Source organism: Rhinoderma darwinii (genome assembly GCF_050947455.1).
Source record: "Rhinoderma darwinii isolate aRhiDar2 chromosome 5 unlocalized genomic scaffold, aRhiDar2.hap1 SUPER_5_unloc_47, whole genome shotgun sequence".
Lineage (NCBI taxonomy): Eukaryota > Metazoa > Chordata > Amphibia > Anura > Rhinodermatidae > Rhinoderma > Rhinoderma darwinii.
Genome location: NW_027461806.1, coordinates 565,879 through 579,240, shown reverse-complemented (window position 1 = coordinate 579,240; position 13,362 = coordinate 565,879). Strand labels below are relative to the sequence as shown.

The window sequence follows — 13,362 nt, the reverse complement described above, 5'->3', positions numbered from 1 at the left end:
CCTCACCGTCTTATATAAAGTTCAGACGGAACTTTGCACGTGTCATAGTGGAGCCCTCAGGATTCCAGAGCCAGCTTTCTGACATCATAATGGGGCCTCAGAGATAAAAGCCTGGGCCCAGGCAGTGTTGGTCAGTGCTGCTCAGCAGGCAGCACTGGACTGGACTGGATTACAGCTGATACAAGGTGTGAAGGAACAAGGGGTGGCTGTGGGCATGCACTTGCTGCCGCTGCCAGTGTTTATCTGCATGGCAGCAGGGCATTTGGGCGTTGCCAGGAAGGCGTTTTTATGTAGATTCCTCCTCTTTCAGCACTGCATTGTGGTGCAAGCAAAAGAAGCAAATCCTGTCTGGCTTCCTCTCCGGCCTTTATTCACCTCCCGTGTAGCTGTGAGTGTGTGAGCCTGCAGGGCCCCATGGAATTGCCTAGAAGTAGGCTGAATCGCTGCAAGGGCTGAACAGCAGTATCGGGCAGGCTCGGGCAACGCGCGGCCCGTTCGGGTTATCGCTTCTCGGCCTTTTGGCTAAGATCAAGTGTAGTATCTGTTCTTATCAGTTTAATATCTGATACGTCCCCTATCTGGGGACCATATATTAAATGGATTTTTAGAACAGGGAGATGGAAATAGAGCTTGCTCTGTCCACTCCACGCATTGACCTGGTATTGCAGTATTTCCAGGACCGGTGCACCCTTTCCTTATGTGTTGACTAAAAGCAGATTCCAAAAGTGTTTTTTGTCTTTGCTATTGTTTCTGTCTTTCTGAAGGGATCTCCCCTTTTAATCCCATTATTTCAACACCTGTTGGACAATGCATGAGTGATAATGAGCTCATTGATTAAATGCAATTAATGAATAGATTGCCACCTCTTGTTGTGTGTCGTCTGTGTTTCTGTGTTTCCGGCATTTCACATTGGAACACCTCATTCACCTTCCTTGTCTTCTCTCCGCCCTCCCTTTTAGGTAAGTTAAAGAGCTGCACCTGAGCCAGCCACTGATTGATTGATTGATTGATTGATTGATTGATTGATTGATTGATTGATTGATGCAGCACAACAGTCAAATAGTGGAGTGGAGTAGGGGAACAGCAAACAGCCAATAAAGCAGCCCGCCCGCTCGCCTGCCCGCCACAATGGACCTACCTGTGTACACTAGATGGATGTGATGGAATGTACTGTCGTCCCTACATTTCAAGAAGAAGTAAGAATTGCAGTTGCAACAAAGCCTTGCTTGCCTACAAAGAGAGCAGCAATTTGGATTTGTTACTATGTTACCTAGAAGAATAACAAACTGTGCAAGGATGGAGGTTGTAGGAGCAAGGAGAAGTTGTCTGTAAAGTTGGTGGATGCCTATTTTCCATTTTGCAGTCCCTTGTCTCCCTCTTGTGGCCTCCTGGAGGCAACTAGCTGTGCAAAAAAAAGACAGCCTGGCGGCCGGCTGTTGCAGTGTTGCCCTCTCAGGCAACACTGAGTGACTGACTGAGCCTCACCGTCTTATATAAAGTTCAGACGGAACTTTGCACGTGTCATAGTGGAGCCCTCAGGATTCCAGAGCCAGCTTTCTGACATCATAATGGGGCCTCAGAGATAAAAGCCTGGGCCCAGGCAGTGTTGGTCAGTGCTGCTCAGCAGGCAGCACTGGACTGGACTGGATTACAGCTGATACAAGGTGTGAAGGAACAAGGGGTGGCTGTGGGCATGCACTTGCTGCCGCTGCCAGTGTTTATCTGCATGGCAGCAGGGCATTTGGGCGTTGCCAGGAAGGCGTTTTTATGTAGATTCCTCCTCTTTCAGCACTGCATTGTGGTGCAAGCAAAAGAAGCAAATCCTGTCTGGCTTCCTCTCCGGCCTTTATTCACCTCCCGTGTAGCTGTGAGTGTGTGAGCCTGCAGGGCCCCATGGAATTGCCTAGAAGTAGGATGAATCGCTGCAAGGGCTGAACAGCAGTATCGGGCAGGCTCGGGCAACGCGCGGCCCGTTCGGGTTATCGCTTCTCGGCCTTTTGGCTAAGATCAAGTGTAGTATCTGTTCTTATCAGTTTAATATCTGATACGTCCCCTATCTGGGGACCATATATTAAATGGATTTTTAGAACAGGGAGATGGAAATAGAGCTTGCTCTGTCCACTCCACGCATTGACCTGGTATTGCAGTATTTCCAGGACCGGTGCACCCTTTCCTTATGTGTTGACTAAAAGCAGATTCCAAAAGTGTTTTTTGTCTTTGCTATTGTTTCTGTCTTTCTGAAGGGATCTCCCCTTTTAATCCCATTATTTCAACACCTGTTGGACAATGCATGAGTGATAATGAGCTCATTGATTAAATGCAATTAATGAATAGATTGCCACCTCTTGTTGTGTGTCGTCTGTGTTTCTGTGTTTCCGGCATTTCACATTGGAACACCTCATTCACCTTCCTTGTCTTCTCTCCGCCCTCCCTTTTAGGTAAGTTAAAGAGCTGCACCTGAGCCAGCCACTGATTGATTGATTGATTGATTGATTGATTGATTGATTGATTGATTGATTGATTGATTGATTGATTGATGCAGCACAACAGTCAAATAGTGGAGTGGAGTAGGGGAACAGCAAACAGCCAATAAAGCAGCCCGCCCGCTCGCCTGCCCGCCACAATGGACCTACCTGTGTACACTAGATGGATGTGATGGAATGTACTGTCGTCCCTACATTTCAAGAAGAAGTAAGAATTGCAGTTGCAACAAAGCCTTGCTTGCCTACAAAGAGAGCAGCAATTTGGATTTGTTACTATGTTACCTAGAAGAATAACAAACTGTGCAAGGATGGAGGTTGTAGGAGCAAGGAGAAGTTGTCTGTAAAGTTGGTGGATGCCTATTTTCCATTTTGCAGTCCCTTGTCTCCCTCTTGTGGCCTCCTGGAGGCAACTAGCTGTGCAAAAAAAAGACAGCCTGGCGGCCGGCTGTTGCAGTGTTGCCCTCTCAGGCAACACTGAGTGACTGACTGAGCCTCACCGTCTTATATAAAGTTCAGACGGAACTTTGCACGTGTCATAGTGGAGCCCTCAGGATTCCAGAGCCAGCTTTCTGACATCATAATGGGGCCTCAGAGATAAAAGCCTGGGCCCAGGCAGTGTTGGTCAGTGCTGCTCAGCAGGCAGCACTGGACTGGACTGGATTACAGCTGATACAAGGTGTGAAGGAACAAGGGGTGGCTGTGGGCATGCACTTGCTGCCGCTGCCAGTGTTTATCTGCATGGCAGCAGGGCATTTGGGCGTTGCCAGGAAGGCGTTTTTATGTAGATTCCTCCTCTTTCAGCACTGCATTGTGGTGCAAGCAAAAGAAGCAAATCCTGTCTGGCTTCCTCTCCGGCCTTTATTCACCTCCCGTGTAGCTGTGAGTGTGTGAGCCTGCAGGGCCCCATGGAATTGCCTAGAAGTAGGCTGAATCGCTGCAAGGGCTGAACAGCAGTATCGGGCAGGCTCGGGCAACGCGCGGCCCGTTCGGGTTATCGCTTCTCGGCCTTTTGGCTAAGATCAAGTGTAGTATCTGTTCTTATCAGTTTAATATCTGATACGTCCCCTATCTGGGGACCATATATTAAATGGATTTTTAGAACAGGGAGATGGAAATAGAGCTTGCTCTGTCCACTCCACGCATTGACCTGGTATTGCAGTATTTCCAGGACCGGTGCACCCTTTCCTTATGTGTTGACTAAAAGCAGATTCCAAAAGTGTTTTTTGTCTTTGCTATTGTTTCTGTCTTTCTGAAGGGATCTCCCCTTTTAATCCCATTATTTCAACACCTGTTGGACAATGCATGAGTGATAATGAGCTCATTGATTAAATGCAATTAATGAATAGATTGCCACCTCTTGTTGTGTGTCGTCTGTGTTTCTGTGTTTCCGGCATTTCACATTGGAACACCTCATTCACCTTCCTTGTCTTCTCTCCGCCCTCCCTTTTAGGTAAGTTAAAGAGCTGCACCTGAGCCAGCCACTGATTGATTGATTGATTGATTGATTGATTGATTGATTGATTGATTGATTGATTGATGCAGCACAACAGTCAAATAGTGGAGTGGAGTAGGGGAACAGCAAACAGCCAATAAAGCAGCCCGCCCGCTCGCCTGCCCGCCACAATGGACCTACCTGTGTACACTAGATGGATGTGATGGAATGTACTGTCGTCCCTACATTTCAAGAAGAAGTAAGAATTGCAGTTGCAACAAAGCCTTGCTTGCCTACAAAGAGAGCAGCAATTTGGATTTGTTACTATGTTACCTAGAAGAATAACAAACTGTGCAAGGATGGAGGTTGTAGGAGCAAGGAGAAGTTGTCTGTAAAGTTGGTGGATGCCTATTTTCCATTTTGCAGTCCCTTGTCTCCCTCTTGTGGCCTCCTGGAGGCAACTAGCTGTGCAAAAAAAAGACAGCCTGGCGGCCGGCTGTTGCAGTGTTGCCCTCTCAGGCAACACTGAGTGACTGACTGAGCCTCACCGTCTTATATAAAGTTCAGACGGAACTTTGCACGTGTCATAGTGGAGCCCTCAGGATTCCAGAGCCAGCTTTCTGACATCATAATGGGGCCTCAGAGATAAAAGCCTGGGCCCAGGCAGTGTTGGTCAGTGCTGCTCAGCAGGCAGCACTGGACTGGACTGGATTACAGCTGATACAAGGTGTGAAGGAACAAGGGGTGGCTGTGGGCATGCACTTGCTGCCGCTGCCAGTGTTTATCTGCATGGCAGCAGGGCATTTGGGCGTTGCCAGGAAGGCGTTTTTATGTAGATTCCTCCTCTTTCAGCACTGCATTGTGGTGCAAGCAAAAGAAGCAAATCCTGTCTGGCTTCCTCTCCGGCCTTTATTCACCTCCCGTGTAGCTGTGAGTGTGTGAGCCTGCAGGGCCCCATGGAATTGCCTAGAAGTAGGCTGAATCGCTGCAAGGGCTGAACAGCAGTATCGGGCAGGCTCGGGCAACGCGCGGCCCGTTCGGGTTATCGCTTCTCGGCCTTTTGGCTAAGATCAAGTGTAGTATCTGTTCTTATCAGTTTAATATCTGATACGTCCCCTATCTGGGGACCATATATTAAATGGATTTTTAGAACAGGGAGATGGAAATAGAGCTTGCTCTGTCCACTCCACGCATTGACCTGGTATTGCAGTATTTCCAGGACCGGTGCACCCTTTCCTTATGTGTTGACTAAAAGCAGATTCCAAAAGTGTTTTTTGTCTTTGCTATTGTTTCTGTCTTTCTGAAGGGATCTCCCCTTTTAATCCCATTATTTCAACACCTGTTGGACAATGCATGAGTGATAATGAGCTCATTGATTAAATGCAATTAATGAATAGATTGCCACCTCTTGTTGTGTGTCGTCTGTGTTTCTGTGTTTCCGGCATTTCACATTGGAACACCTCATTCACCTTCCTTGTCTTCTCTCCGCCCTCCCTTTTAGGTAAGTTAAAGAGCTGCACCTGAGCCAGCCACTGATTGATTGATTGATTGATTGATTGATTGATTGATTGATTGATGCAGCACAACAGTCAAATAGTGGAGTGGAGTAGGGGAACAGCAAACAGCCAATAAAGCAGCCCGCCCGCTCGCCTGCCCGCCACAATGGACCTACCTGTGTACACTAGATGGATGTGATGGAATGTACTGTCGTCCCTACATTTCAAGAAGAAGTAAGAATTGCAGTTGCAACAAAGCCTTGCTTGCCTACAAAGAGAGCAGCAATTTGGATTTGTTACTATGTTACCTAGAAGAATAACAAACTGTGCAAGGATGGAGGTTGTAGGAGCAAGGAGAAGTTGTCTGTAAAGTTGGTGGATGCCTATTTTCCATTTTGCAGTCCCTTGTCTCCCTCTTGTGGCCTCCTGGAGGCAACTAGCTGTGCAAAAAAAAGACAGCCTGGCGGCCGGCTGTTGCAGTGTTGCCCTCTCAGGCAACACTGAGTGACTGACTGAGCCTCACCGTCTTATATAAAGTTCAGACGGAACTTTGCACGTGTCATAGTGGAGCCCTCAGGATTCCAGAGCCAGCTTTCTGACATCATAATGGGGCCTCAGAGATAAAAGCCTGGGCCCAGGCAGTGTTGGTCAGTGCTGCTCAGCAGGCAGCACTGGACTGGACTGGATTACAGCTGATACAAGGTGTGAAGGAACAAGGGGTGGCTGTGGGCATGCACTTGCTGCCGCTGCCAGTGTTTATCTGCATGGCAGCAGGGCATTTGGGCGTTGCCAGGAAGGCGTTTTTATGTAGATTCCTCCTCTTTCAGCACTGCATTGTGGTGCAAGCAAAAGAAGCAAATCCTGTCTGGCTTCCTCTCCGGCCTTTATTCACCTCCCGTGTAGCTGTGAGTGTGTGAGCCTGCAGGGCCCCATGGAATTGCCTAGAAGTAGGCTGAATCGCTGCAAGGGCTGAACAGCAGTATCGGGCAGGCTCGGGCAACGCGCGGCCCGTTCGGGTTATCGCTTCTCGGCCTTTTGGCTAAGATCAAGTGTAGTATCTGTTCTTATCAGTTTAATATCTGATACGTCCCCTATCTGGGGACCATATATTAAATGCATTTTTAGAACAGGGAGATGGAAATAGAGCTTGCTCTGTCCACTCCACGCATTGACCTGGTATTGCAGTATTTCCAGGACCGGTGCACCCTTTCCTTATGTGTTGACTAAAAGCAGATTCCAAAAGTGTTTTTTGTCTTTGCTATTGTTTCTGTCTTTCTGAAGGGATCTCCCCTTTTAATCCCATTATTTCAACACCTGTTGGACAATGCATGAGTGATAATGAGCTCATTGATTAAATGCAATTAATGAATAGATTGCCACCTCTTGTTGTGTGTCGTCTGTGTTTCTGTGTTTCCGGCATTTCACATTGGAACACCTCATTCACCTTCCTTGTCTTCTCTCCGCCCTCCCTTTTAGGTAAGTTAAAGAGCTGCACCTGAGCCAGCCACTGATTGATTGATTGATTGATTGATTGATTGATTGATTGATTGATTGATGCAGCACAACAGTCAAATAGTGGAGTGGAGTAGGGGAACAGCAAACAGCCAATAAAGCAGCCCGCCCGCTCGCCTGCCCGCCACAATGGACCTACCTGTGTACACTAGATGGATGTGATGGAATGTACTGTCGTCCCTACATTTCAAGAAGAAGTAAGAATTGCAGTTGCAACAAAGCCTTGCTTGCCTACAAAGAGAGCAGCAATTTGGATTTGTTACTATGTTACCTAGAAGAATAACAAACTGTGCAAGGATGGAGGTTGTAGGAGCAAGGAGAAGTTGTCTGTAAAGTTGGTGGATGCCTATTTTCCATTTTGCAGTCCCTTGTCTCCCTCTTGTGGCCTCCTGGAGGCAACTAGCTGTGCAAAAAAAAGACAGCCTGGCGGCCGGCTGTTGCAGTGTTGCCCTCTCAGGCAACACTGAGTGACTGACTGAGCCTCACCGTCTTATATAAAGTTCAGACGGAACTTTGCACGTGTCATAGTGGAGCCCTCAGGATTCCAGAGCCAGCTTTCTGACATCATAATGGGGCCTCAGAGATAAAAGCCTGGGCCCAGGCAGTGTTGGTCAGTGCTGCTCAGCAGGCAGCACTGGACTGGACTGGATTACAGCTGATACAAGGTGTGAAGGAACAAGGGGTGGCTGTGGGCATGCACTTGCTGCCGCTGCCAGTGTTTATCTGCATGGCAGCAGGGCATTTGGGCGTTGCCAGGAAGGCGTTTTTATGTAGATTCCTCCTCTTTCAGCACTGCATTGTGGTGCAAGCAAAAGAAGCAAATCCTGTCTGGCTTCCTCTCCGGCCTTTATTCACCTCCCGTGTAGCTGTGAGTGTGTGAGCCTGCAGGGCCCCATGGAATTGCCTAGAAGTAGGCTGAATCGCTGCAAGGGCTGAACAGCAGTATCGGGCAGGCTCGGGCAACGCGCGGCCCGTTCGGGTTATCGCTTCTCGGCCTTTTGGCTAAGATCAAGTGTAGTATCTGTTCTTATCAGTTTAATATCTGATACGTCCCCTATCTGGGGACCATATATTAAATGGATTTTTAGAACAGGGAGATGGAAATAGAGCTTGCTCTGTCCACTCCACGCATTGACCTGGTATTGCAGTATTTCCAGGACCGGTGCACCCTTTCCTTATGTGTTGACTAAAAGCAGATTCCAAAAGTGTTTTTTGTCTTTGCTATTGTTTCTGTCTTTCTGAAGGGATCTCCCCTTTTAATCCCATTATTTCAACACCTGTTGGACAATGCATGAGTGATAATGAGCTCATTGATTAAATGCAATTAATGAATAGATTGCCACCTCTTGTTGTGTGTCGTCTGTGTTTCTGTGTTTCCGGCATTTCACATTGGAACACCTCATTCACCTTCCTTGTCTTCTCTCCGCCCTCCCTTTTAGGTAAGTTAAAGAGCTGCACCTGAGCCAGCCACTGATTGATTGATTGATTGATTGATTGATTGATTGATTGATTGATTGATTGATGCAGCACAACAGTCAAATAGTGGAGTGGAGTAGGGGAACAGCAAACAGCCAATAAAGCAGCCCGCCCGCTCGCCTGCCCGCCACAATGGACCTACCTGTGTACACTAGATGGATGTGATGGAATGTACTGTCGTCCCTACATTTCAAGAAGAAGTAAGAATTGCAGTTGCAACAAAGCCTTGCTTGCCTACAAAGAGAGCAGCAATTTGGATTTGTTACTATGTTACCTAGAAGAATAACAAACTGTGCAAGGATGGAGGTTGTAGGAGCAAGGAGAAGTTGTCTGTAAAGTTGGTGGATGCCTATTTTCCATTTTGCAGTCCCTTGTCTCCCTCTTGTGGCCTCCTGGAGGCAACTAGCTGTGCAAAAAAAAGACAGCCTGGCGGCCGGCTGTTGCAGTGTTGCCCTCTCAGGCAACACTGAGTGACTGACTGAGCCTCACCGTCTTATATAAAGTTCAGACGGAACTTTGCACGTGTCATAGTGGAGCCCTCAGGATTCCAGAGCCAGCTTTCTGACATCATAATGGGGCCTCAGAGATAAAAGCCTGGGCCCAGGCAGTGTTGGTCAGTGCTGCTCAGCAGGCAGCACTGGACTGGACTGGATTACAGCTGATACAAGGTGTGAAGGAACAAGGGGTGGCTGTGGGCATGCACTTGCTGCCGCTGCCAGTGTTTATCTGCATGGCAGCAGGGCATTTGGGCGTTGCCAGGAAGGCGTTTTTATGTAGATTCCTCCTCTTTCAGCACTGCATTGTGGTGCAAGCAAAAGAAGCAAATCCTGTCTGGCTTCCTCTCCGGCCTTTATTCACCTCCCGTGTAGCTGTGAGTGTGTGAGCCTGCAGGGCCCCATGGAATTGCCTAGAAGTAGGCTGAATCGCTGCAAGGGCTGAACAGCAGTATCGGGCAGGCTCGGGCAACGCGCGGCCCGTTCGGGTTATCGCTTCTCGGCCTTTTGGCTAAGATCAAGTGTAGTATCTGTTCTTATCAGTTTAATATCTGATACGTCCCCTATCTGGGGACCATATATTAAATGCATTTTTAGAACAGGGAGATGGAAATAGAGCTTGCTCTGTCCACTCCACGCATTGACCTGGTATTGCAGTATTTCCAGGACCGGTGCACCCTTTCCTTATGTGTTGACTAAAAGCAGATTCCAAAAGTGTTTTTTGTCTTTGCTATTGTTTCTGTCTTTCTGAAGGGATCTCCCCTTTTAATCCCATTATTTCAACACCTGTTGGACAATGCATGAGTGATAATGAGCTCATTGATTAAATGCAATTAATGAATAGATTGCCACCTCTTGTTGTGTGTCGTCTGTGTTTCTGTGTTTCCGGCATTTCACATTGGAACACCTCATTCACCTTCCTTGTCTTCTCTCCGCCCTCCCTTTTAGGTAAGTTAAAGAGCTGCACCTGAGCCAGCCACTGATTGATTGATTGATTGATTGATTGATTGATTGATTGATTGATTGATTGATTGATGCAGCACAACAGTCAAATAGTGGAGTGGAGTAGGGGAACAGCAAACAGCCAATAAAGCAGCCCGCCCGCTCGCCTGCCCGCCACAATGGACCTACCTGTGTACACTAGATGGATGTGATGGAATGTACTGTCGTCCCTACATTTCAAGAAGAAGTAAGAATTGCAGTTGCAACAAAGCCTTGCTTGCCTACAAAGAGAGCAGCAATTTGGATTTGTTACTATGTTACCTAGAAGAATAACAAACTGTGCAAGGATGGAGGTTGTAGGAGCAAGGAGAAGTTGTCTGTAAAGTTGGTGGATGCCTATTTTCCATTTTGCAGTCCCTTGTCTCCCTCTTGTGGCCTCCTGGAGGCAACTTGCTGTGCAAAAAAAAGACAGCCTGGCGGCCGGCTGTTGCAGTGTTGCCCTCTCAGGCAACACTGAGTGACTGACTGAGCCTCACCGTCTTATATAAAGTTCAGACGGAACTTTGCACGTGTCATAGTGGAGCCCTCAGGATTCCAGAGCCAGCTTTCTGACATCATAATGGGGCCTCAGAGATAAAAGCCTGGGCCCAGGCAGTGTTGGTCAGTGCTGCTCAGCAGGCAGCACTGGACTGGACTGGATTACAGCTGATACAAGGTGTGAAGGAACAAGGGGTGGCTGTGGGCATACACTTGCTGCCGCTGCCAGTGTTTATCTGCATGGCAGCAGGGCATTTGGGCGTTGCCAGGAAGGCGTTTTTATGTAGATTCCTCCTCTTTCAGCACTGCATTGTGGTGCAAGCAAAAGAAGCAAATCCTGTCTGGCTTCCTCTCCGGCCTTTATTCACCTCCCGTGTAGCTGTGAGTGTGTGAGCCTGCAGGGCCCCATGGAATTGCCTAGAAGTAGGCTGAATCGCTGCAAGGGCTGAACAGCAGTATCGGGCAGGCTCGGGCAACGCGCGGCCCGTTCGGGTTATCGCTTCTCGGCCTTTTGGCTAAGATCAAGTGTAGTATCTGTTCTTATCAGTTTAATATCTGATACGTCCCCTATCTGGGGACCATATATTAAATGGATTTTTAGAACAGGGAGATGGAAATAGAGCTTGCTCTGTCCACTCCACGCATTGACCTGGTATTGCAGTATTTCCAGGACCGGTGCACCCTTTCCTTATGTGTTGACTAAAAGCAGATTCCAAAAGTGTTTTTTGTCTTTGCTATTGTTTCTGTCTTTCTGAAGGGATCTCCCCTTTTAATCCCATTATTTCAACACCTGTTGGACAATGCATGAGTGATAATGAGCTCATTGATTAAATGCAATTAATGAATAGATTGCCACCTCTTGTTGTGTGTCGTCTGTGTTTCTGTGTTTCCGGCATTTCACATTGGAACACCTCATTCACCTTCCTTGTCTTCTCTCCGCCCTCCCTTTTAGGTAAGTTAAAGAGCTGCACCTGAGCCAGCCACTGATTGATTGATTGATTGATTGATTGATTGATTGATTGATTGATTGATTGATGCAGCACAACAGTCAAATAGTGGAGTGGAGTAGGGGAACAGCAAACAGCCAATAAAGCAGCCCGCCCGCTCGCCTGCCCGCCACAATGGACCTACCTGTGTACACTAGATGGATGTGATGGAATGTACTGTCGTCCCTACATTTCAAGAAGAAGTAAGAATTGCAGTTGCAACAAAGCCTTGCTTGCCTACAAAGAGAGCAGCAATTTGGATTTGTTACTATGTTACCTAGAAGAATAACAAACTGTGCAAGGATGGAGGTTGTAGGAGCAAGGAGAAGTTGTCTGTAAAGTTGGTGGATGCCTATTTTCCATTTTGCAGTCCCTTGTCTCCCTCTTGTGGCCTCCTGGAGGCAACTAGCTGTGCAAAAAAAAGACAGCCTGGCGGCCGGCTGTTGCAGTGTTGCCCTCTCAGGCAACACTGAGTGACTGACTGAGCCTCACCGTCTTATATAAAGTTCAGACGGAACTTTGCACGTGTCATAGTGGAGCCCTCAGGATTCCAGAGCCAGCTTTCTGACATCATAATGGGGCCTCAGAGATAAAAGCCTGGGCCCAGGCAGTGTTGGTCAGTGCTGCTCAGCAGGCAGCACTGGACTGGACTGGATTACAGCTGATACAAGGTGTGAAGGAACAAGGGGTGGCTGTGGGCATGCACTTGCTGCCGCTGCCAGTGTTTATCTGCATGGCAGCAGGGCATTTGGGCGTTGCCAGGAAGGCGTTTTTATGTAGATTCCTCCTCTTTCAGCACTGCATTGTGGTGCAAGCAAAAGAAGCAAATCCTGTCTGGCTTCCTCTCCGGCCTTTATTCACCTCCCGTGTAGCTGTGAGTGTGTGAGCCTGCAGGGCCCCATGGAATTGCCTAGAAGTAGGCTGAATCGCTGCAAGGGCTGAACAGCAGTATCGGGCAGGCTCGGGCAACGCGCGGCCCGTTCGGGTTATCGCTTCTCGGCCTTTTGGCTAAGATCAAGTGTAGTATCTGTTCTTATCAGTTTAATATCTGATACGTCCCCTATCTGGGGACCATATATTAAATGGATTTTTAGAACAGGGAGATGGAAATAGAGCTTGCTCTGTCCACTCCACGCATTGACCTGGTATTGCAGTATTTCCAGGACCGGTGCACCCTTTCCTTATGTGTTGACTAAAAGCAGATTCCAAAAGTGTTTTTTGTCTTTGCTATTGTTTCTGTCTTTCTGAAGGGATCTCCCCTTTTAATCCCATTATTTCAACACCTGTTGGACAATGCATGAGTGATAATGAGCTCATTGATTAAATGCAATTAATGAATAGATTGCCACCTCTTGTTGTGTGTCGTCTGTGTTTCTGTGTTTCCGGCATTTCACATTGGAACACCTCATTCACCTTCCTTGTCTTCTCTCCGCCCTCCCTTTTAGGTAAGTTAAAGAGCTGCACCTGAGCCAGCCACTGATTGATTGATTGATTGATTGATTGATTGATTGATTGATTGATTGATGCAGCACAACAGTCAAATAGTGGAGTGGAGTAGGGGAACAGCAAACAGCCAATAAGGCAGCCCGCCCGCTCGCCTGCCCGCCACAATGGACCTACCTGTGTACACTAGATGGATGTGATGGAATGTACTGTCGTCCCTACATTTCAAGAAGAAGTAAGAATTGCAGTTGCAACAAAGCCTTGCTTGCCTACAAAGAGAGCAGCAATTTGGATTTGTTACTATGTTACCTAGAAGAATAACAAACTGTGCAAGGATGGAGGTTGTAGGAGCAAGGAGAAGTTGTCTGTAAAGTTGGTGGATGCCTATTTTCCATTTTGCAGTCCCTTGTCTCCCTCTTGTGGCCTCCTGGAGGCAACTAGCTGTGCAAAAAAAAGACAGCCTGGCGGCCGGCTGTTGCAGTGTTGCCCTCTCAGGCAACACTGAGTGACTGACTGAGCCTCACCGTCTTATATAAAGTTCAGACGGAACTTTGCACGTGT

At 47.8% G+C, this 13,362-nt stretch overlaps 9 non-coding genes across 9 annotated transcripts; all 9 read left to right on the top strand.

Moving 5' to 3' along the window:
* The first annotated feature begins 502 nt into the window (after positions 1-502).
* Positions 503-693, top strand: LOC142695372 (U2 spliceosomal RNA). The gene has a single exon (XR_012863494.1). It is a non-coding gene; the product is annotated as a U2 spliceosomal RNA (small nuclear RNA).
* A 1,288-nt stretch (positions 694-1,981) lies between these two features.
* LOC142695371 (U2 spliceosomal RNA) lies at positions 1,982-2,172 on the top strand. The gene has a single exon (XR_012863493.1). It is a non-coding gene; the product is annotated as a U2 spliceosomal RNA (small nuclear RNA).
* A 1,304-nt stretch (positions 2,173-3,476) lies between these two features.
* Positions 3,477-3,667, top strand: LOC142695370 (U2 spliceosomal RNA). The gene has a single exon (XR_012863492.1). It is a non-coding gene; the product is annotated as a U2 spliceosomal RNA (small nuclear RNA).
* Positions 3,668-4,959: 1,292 nt separating this feature from the next.
* Positions 4,960-5,150, top strand: LOC142695367 (U2 spliceosomal RNA). The gene has a single exon (XR_012863491.1). It is a non-coding gene; the product is annotated as a U2 spliceosomal RNA (small nuclear RNA).
* Positions 5,151-6,430: 1,280 nt separating this feature from the next.
* Positions 6,431-6,621, top strand: LOC142695502 (U2 spliceosomal RNA). The gene has a single exon (XR_012863612.1). It is a non-coding gene; the product is annotated as a U2 spliceosomal RNA (small nuclear RNA).
* Positions 6,622-7,905: 1,284 nt separating this feature from the next.
* LOC142695366 (U2 spliceosomal RNA) lies at positions 7,906-8,096 on the top strand. Its single transcript, XR_012863490.1, has one exon. It is a non-coding gene; the product is annotated as a U2 spliceosomal RNA (small nuclear RNA).
* Positions 8,097-9,384: 1,288 nt separating this feature from the next.
* LOC142695500 (U2 spliceosomal RNA) lies at positions 9,385-9,575 on the top strand. Its single transcript, XR_012863611.1, has one exon. It is a non-coding gene; the product is annotated as a U2 spliceosomal RNA (small nuclear RNA).
* Positions 9,576-10,867: 1,292 nt separating this feature from the next.
* LOC142695365 (U2 spliceosomal RNA) lies at positions 10,868-11,058 on the top strand. The gene has a single exon (XR_012863489.1). It is a non-coding gene; the product is annotated as a U2 spliceosomal RNA (small nuclear RNA).
* A 1,288-nt stretch (positions 11,059-12,346) lies between these two features.
* LOC142695364 (U2 spliceosomal RNA) lies at positions 12,347-12,537 on the top strand. Its single transcript, XR_012863488.1, has one exon. It is a non-coding gene; the product is annotated as a U2 spliceosomal RNA (small nuclear RNA).
* Positions 12,538-13,362: the final 825 nt, after the last annotated feature.